A 7,378-nucleotide genomic window follows, 5' to 3' on the forward strand; every position below is an offset into this window, starting at 1 on the left:
TAGTGTAAGCGTGAACCAAGGGGACTTGGCGTTTTGCCTAATTCTGCGGAGTGGAATATAACGATTGGTAAGTTCTTCTACCTTCTGCTTAAACAAATTCCAGTTTTCTTGCACGGATCTTTCCATAAAATTCGAAAGGTAATCGTTTAGGAAAACCTGAAGCTCATTATTAATTGAAACATAGTCAGCTCTTTTGTAGTCCCTAAACACTTTTGAGCTATCACTTATTTTAGTTGTTTTAGTCATGTTAAAATGAATAGCTAGGTGGTCGCTTACGCCCGGAATAACTGATAGGGATTTAATTAAGTCGGGATGCGTGGTCAGCACTAAGTCTAGAACTGTGGAGGTAGACAAGGTAATGCGGGTTGGAGCATTAACCAGCTGGGTAAGGTTAAAGTCTGAACACACGTCAAGAAAGGCAGCACTGTCTGCAGAAGTTTTGGATATTGTTGGAAAAGGGGGAGACCACGAAACATTAGAGAAGTTAAAATCACCAAGGGGAGAAACATAGGCACAGCCGGAAACCTTACTCGCAACTTATTTAGGACATCGTGTAAATCATTTGCGATGCCGGTAGTTAGGTTAGGAGGCCGGTAGCAGCCACAAACAATGATATCTTTGTGGTAATGCGAACACACGCGACAACAATTTCAAGCGGCGAAACAACAGGCACATTGAACGAGCTGATCTCGTCGCTAATAGCAATCAATACGCCGCCCCCGCACCTCGTACCCCGGTCACAGCGGTAGAACTTAAACTTTTTTGAAAAGTTAAATATTTCACGATTTTCTATTTTCACGGACAGCCAGGTTTCAGTTACTATGACGACATCAGCTAGACATGTATCTATCAGTGCAGATAGGGCATCACGCTTGTTAGTAACACTTCCGAGAATTACATAGTAAAAAAGAAAATTCAAGCGCTCGAAAATGCTTATCTAGCTATCGTGGTGAAGGAGGAGCGCTGGTCCCTGCACTTTCTGCGTTTGTTGCTTGGGGGGCAACGTGTACGGGGTTATCATAAATAGGCCCAGCCTCAGTTACACGATCGGTGACCGGACAATAAACGTAGGCTTTCTTGTTAATTAGTATATTGTTATACTTGAGGTAATATGGCTGTCCAGTGGTTTTCGCGAAATTTAAAAGCTTTTTCTGGATGCTGCGCGTGGCCTTGCAGAAATCTTCGCTAACTGACACGGGGGTGCTACGAAGCATAGATTTCTTAGCAAAGACACCTTCTGTTGTTTTGAAAGAACTAAAACAAACAATGCCAGGTCGACATTTGTTCTGCACAAAGGTTCCAATCCTGTGTGCACGGGAGATGGCTTCATTAGGAAGTTCCAGTTTAAGGGACGCAGACAGGATTTCACGGACTTTTAACTCAGACTCAGCCCAGGTTGCTGAGACAGAATCTAATAGCCCATAAAGAATTGGGTTATCCCTACGAGAGCCATCCTCGAAGTCATAAAGCCGTGAACTGAGAGCGGCACTTTCGTGTCGCACGGCAGCCGTTACGAGACCTTGCATCTGTGTATCGTCTGGAACGCTCTCGAGGGAAGTAACCTTCTGTTCAAGTACAGTTAGTCGAGCGGTTAAATCTGTTACTTTGGAATCAAGTAGCAACAGGTTTTCTTTAACTTCGTTAATAGAGTTCTACAAGTTGTCATGACGCTCATCCAAGTGTGCGGTTAGTTTGCTGATGGCGGCTAATGCTTCGCTATTCGGACCAGGGTTCTGTTCTATATCCCTGCAAAGAAGAAGTTCCTTTACAACGAGAAAACAATCTGCGATTATATCAAGCAACACATGTGGGCATGGAAGGAGCAGCAGACAATAGTTACTAGATCGCTTAGCGTTATAATCCTGGGAGGGACCAACCTGGACGAAAAGCAAAAAGTGGTTGGATGAGATCATTGTGGCGGCCGCTCCATTCCACTGCCCACTGAGGTGCGCGGTGCAAAGCTGGCTGTATTTGTAGCTTTCTGGGTGGCTTGACGATGTCGATGCGGTTGGCTTGATGGCAGCTTGAGGGGTTACCGGAACGGGAGGTTGAAGTGGCACCGGGCAACAACGGCTCGGTTCGGGCAGGTGAGGGCACGTGCCGTGTGGCGTGCCAGGCGCATGTGGTTCCACGCAGACCGGCGAGCTCGTGCTGATGACTGCGAATAACTGGACGAAAAGCAAAAAGTGGTTGGATGAGACCACTGTGGCGGCCGCTCCGTTCCACTGCCCACTGAGGTGTGCGGTGCAAGGCTGGCTGTATTTGTAGCTTTCTGGGTGGCTTGACGATGTCGATGCGGTTGGCTTGATGGCAGCTTGAGGGGTTACCGGAACGGGAGGTTGAAGTGGCACCGGGCAACAACGGCTCGGTTCGGGCAGGCGAGGGCACGTGCCGTGTGGCGTGCCAGGCGCATGTGGTTCCACGTAGACCGGCGAGCTCGTGCTGATGACTGCGAATAACTGGACGAAAAGCAAAAAGTGGTTGGATGAGACCACTGTGGCGGCCGCTCCGTTCCACTGCCCACTGAGGTGTGCGGTGCAAGGCTGGCTGTATTTGTAGCTTTCTGGGTGGCTTGACGATGTCGATGCGGTTGGCTTGATGGCAGCTTGAGGGGTTACCGGAACGGGAGGTTGAAGTGGCACCGGGCAACAACGACTCGGTTCGGGCAGGCGAGGGCACGTGCCGTGTGGCGTGCCAGGCGCATGTGGTTCCACGCAGACCGGCGAGCTCGTGCTGATGACTGCGAATAACTGGACGAAAAGCAAAAAGTGGTTGGATGAGACCACTGTGGCGGCCGCTCCGTTCCACTGCCCACTGAGGTGTGCGGTGCAAGGCTGGCTGTATTTGTAGCTTTCTGGGTGGCTTGACGATGTCGATGCGGTTGGCTTGATGGCAGCTTGACGGGTTACCGGAACGGGAGGTTGAAGTGGCACCGGGCAACAACGACTCGGTTCGGGCACGCGAGGGCTGCCGTGTGGCGTGCCAGGCGCATTTGGTTCCACGTAGACCGGCGAGCTCGTGCTGATGACTGCGAATAACTGGACGAAAAGCAAAAAGTGGTTGGATGAGACCATTGTGGCGGCTTTCAAAATATCTAGGGTGACACAACACTGTGCGAAAGTGGAAGCAGTGGCAAACAAGGACCATCTCCAGGTTTTCGGGATTGAAGTTGTGCCTTTTGTAAGTCAATATCTGCTTGTACGCAGAAAAAGAACGCTCCACATCCACTGAAGTTAGCTGACCGTACTTGTACTTCGGCGCCTTGGATGTTTTGATTCCATCTGGAATCGCGGTATGTCCGCCGCTCAAAACCTCAGACAGTTCCTTCAGCGTACAAAATCCGGGCATGGCCTCCGAGATTCCCCCGCGCGCGTTGGGGTGATCGCAGAGGCCATGATCCGGGATTTCTGTCCAAGACAGACTTAAGCTTCTATATAGCTCTGTCAGCAACACGTCCCCTGGCAGCACTAGCGAAACTTTCCTGGGCGTCCAAATTCAGCTGAATACTTTCAGTGAGCGTGGTGCCTGCACTTTCTCAAGTTTCTGTATAGTTGTTGCCAAGAACGTGAAATGGGCACACAAATAGGCCAAGTCACATGGAAGTGTACCATCATGTAGAACCTTGTGGGCCCTTCTCACGGCGACACTCTCGTCTTCTGCAATGCTGCTAACAACAGCCTTAACACCGTTTAAGTGTTGGTTGTAGTGTTCCACTGCCTTCAGCCAAATTCCCCAGCGGGTAACAACAGGCTCCGGCGGAAGAGGGGCACCCGGGAACTGCTCCCTGAAAGCAGTTGAAAGCAGTCCCTGAAAGCAGTCCCTGAAAGCTCCCTGAAGGAGCCTTGAGGAATACCGCCTTCCCTGCAGCTATCAGTTCGTTGACCGAACTGAACGACTTTCGTAGCTCTTCACACACCCGATGAATCCCGTGAGCAAGACAAGTGACGTGCAATAATTCTGGATAAAAAACCTTGAGAAATGCACCAGCCTTATGCATATAAGCTGCTGCATCTGTGTAGAGCAGCAGTACTCGGTCGTCGTGGGCTCCGGAGGAATACAGAAGCTTCAAGGACGAATTCACGAAGCGGGCGATGGTCTCGCCGCTAGTTTTTTCTAGCTGTTTTAAGCAGACCACGAAAGGTGTTGTTTTCTCTTCTGCGTCAAGTTTTCCGACCACAAAGTGACCGAGTACTCATCCTGTCGCATCTGTCGTCTCGTCCACAAAAATTCATATGTGGAATTCACCGATTTCTCTTGTAATTTCTTGCAGCGTCTTCTCATACAGTGGTCGCAGGTATACTCCTTGCGAAGAGTCGACTCTGATGGCACATTTTGTTTTCAGTACTTTTGCAAGAAATTCTTGAAAGTGCTGTTTTCGATCTTCGCCCAAGGGATGTTAACAGCGACTAAGGCTTCGCATAGGTCTGCGCTGAATTAGCAATGTTAGCAAGCCTCAAGTTAGCAAAGGAGAGGGACAAGATGCTCATGAATTCCCATCGGTTCAACAATATATCTCCCGTTTTTCCATCGAGATATACGACTGATTCAGGCAAAATCTGTACTCGACAGCACAAAAAAGGCATTTATAGGCGCTGAAAAGCTTGTATAGGCACGAACATCGAAACAGGCTAGTATAGGCACAATCAACTATTGCTTAAAATGCTCCCCTTCCCTTAGTTCATGCTTATAAGGTAAATAGGCTCAATACGGACCCAAATAAAAAATAGGCATTTTGCCTAAACTTCCGGTCTCTAGTCATGAGACTTTTCCATAATTTCTATTATTTGTGGCACAATGAGATACTCTTTTCTGTCCCTTGTTTACTTTTCTGGTGTACTATCGTTTGCAGATTTTGTTTGCTTTACCTTTCTGTGTTTCCTTATAAGGCTGCCTTACCTTTTGTCCTGAGTAAAATTTTCGTTATTCTTATTTGTGTCAAATTATCTGACGATCTCTTACTACTGCGACCGGTGCGCTGGTCATTACGACTCCTGAAACCTCAATAACATCGCACGGCCATCAATGACGTAGTCGGCAAACAAAGAAAACATTACTCAGCGAGTTTACTGGCAAAGTTAAAAGGCGTGCTAGGTTGCATATGCAAGCTTTTAATGTTATCAACCTATCAACAACTGGCCTTTCTTCACCGAGTTTAGAACCGAGAAGGCACTGGCACAACCGAACACCTTTCGAAGGCCATACAGGCGCTGAAACAATTCAACTGAGCAGAGCTACCTTACCTGAATATAAAAGCTTTCGAATAAATAGAGCTAGTATGTACGCCATTATATCAGTTAAATTTAGGCGCCTAGCACAACTTCAGAAAAAAATTAATTTTGATAGGAGAGAGGCGCTCAGTCCTATTAACATCTTTTGTTCCCCTGAAGTTCATGTGATGACTAAATAGAGACTCACAGTATTACTTTTTTGTGATGTTGCTCCCTTTCATTCCTCGTCCTTGCCATTTGCGTGCTTTATATTCCGAGTCGTAAATCTTTCATTCTGTCAGGAATATCGGTGCATGTCGAGGTCCTAATATATAACCGCGAATACGTCAACAACACGTTCAAAAACGAAGAAGCTCCGTCAACCTAGTGTTAGGAGTATTGAGAAAGCAACATGTAGGAGTGAAAGGGAGTTTCAAATTCACTTGGCTGGCATTGAGTTGCAGTGGTGGCTATCCTACTGTTAGAGGCGTGCTACACACGATGTCGTGGACCCAAAATAAACATTGGGTTTGTTTTATATCCCGAGTAAAAAAGAATTAACGCCGCTTCACAGACTTGACGTCGCGAACGCTGATTTAACTACGAAGCTTTGTGGGGCTCCGTAAGCGCAAAGCCGAGTTTCATAGAATTTCTAAAATCCAGCAGACCGGTTTCTGTTAGCGCCAACTCATTTGTCCGCTGTTCCACCGCGGAGAATTACACCGGAACATTTTATTTGTCAACTCGGAATAATGCCACGAGGAGGCGCTGTGGCGCTGTTTGTTTTTACGGTTTTTCATTTGCTATTGCAAAAATTACGCAGCTAATTATTTTTAATTAGGAGAAATGCAAATATCGCTTTTGTTTTGATGTCTTGCCTCAAATATGGTCAATGTTTTCATCGCCACCTGATAATCATCGCCACCGGATTTGGAGTTTAGAAATGCGTTGCCTATGAAAGGTCTCGTTCAAGCATTATTTTAACTTGCTGCATGTGTGCCTGGCACTTGCACTCCTCCTCGCTAAACTGTGCCCTCTAGACACCACTGCGACCACGTCACCACATTTCGTCCCACTCAAAGCCGTGACGAAGAATATCTTCGCTGTTAAAAAATCATGCACCCCTCGGTCCAACGACGACGATGGTTGAACGAGAATCTTCTTCGTGATGGATTCCTTGGTTGGCTAATCGAACACTGCGAGTATGTGCTACTGTGGAGGTACGCACCACTTTTCAAGAATACCCGCAGCAACTCTCGCGTGTGCACTCTGTAGGCCTAATGTTCGGGTTCGGGGGTGTACGGCGCCAACCGGCACCTGCAGCTCTGCGTTCGCTTCGACCATTTCGAAAGGGAGCAATCGGATAGACGCCGGCTTCTTAACGTGAAAGAGCCAGGTTCGATTCCGGGCACGGGAAGCGTTTCGCTCTCTTTATAGCCCCCACCCTGTATCCCCGTTTGTGCCGCTTCTGCGCGGAATTCGGAACCCTTTTTCATATGGTCGGCGGCCGTACACAAATCCCACTTGAGCCGCCCAATTCCTTCCACACTTTTGAGCTTTGTGAGAGCGTCTGGGCCAGCTCTTCCCTCGACGTCCAGCGCAAGTTGGCTGAGAGGGCAGAAGACGCGGTCCGTGCCAATGGACTCCTGAAATGAGGAGGCCACCCTAAAGACTCTTTACTAGGGAACAATAAATATGTTAAGCCTCTCTCTCTCTCTCTCTCTCTTTCTTTCACTTCATCCACGGTCATTCATCATCATCGCCACAGAAAGTTGGCTTTCATGCAAGGCTTATTGACGTGAAGCGGCATCAGTGAGGACACTAAAGCTGGGCTTTAAAACATGGAACCACTTCTGTTAGTTTGGTGCTTTCAGAATTTTTGTGGACAAAAGAAGGGACCGTAGAAAAAACAATATTTTTAGTGTTACCATACATCCGTCTGCATGTTGAGGCTTGTCGTCGTGGAGAGGCTGGAAGCGGTTACGTCGCCTTAGCATATTTATGCAGCAGCAGATTATCAACAGTCAGACCTTCTTGCATTTCACATTTATCAGAAAAATGGCCTTTATGGGCGGCGTCAAAGCACCGCCAATGGTACTATAAATGCAGACATTGGCCAGTAGGCCACGCGGCGGGTTCATGGTATAAAAACAAACTCGGCTTACACCCAA

The 7,378-nt window shown here is 47.8% G+C and overlaps 1 pseudogene; it reads right to left on the reverse strand.

Moving 5' to 3' along the window:
• Positions 1 to 941: 941 nt before the first annotated feature.
• On the reverse strand, positions 942 to 6,551 carry LOC144153529 (uncharacterized; annotated as a pseudogene).
• Between the last annotated feature and the right edge of the window lie 827 nt (positions 6,552 to 7,378).

The sequence above is a fragment of the Haemaphysalis longicornis genome, unplaced genomic scaffold (assembly GCF_048455015.1).
Source record: "Haemaphysalis longicornis isolate Haplotype H1 unplaced genomic scaffold, Haemaphysalis longicornis Haplotype H1 scaffold_9, whole genome shotgun sequence".
Lineage (NCBI taxonomy): Eukaryota > Metazoa > Arthropoda > Arachnida > Ixodida > Ixodidae > Haemaphysalis > Haemaphysalis longicornis.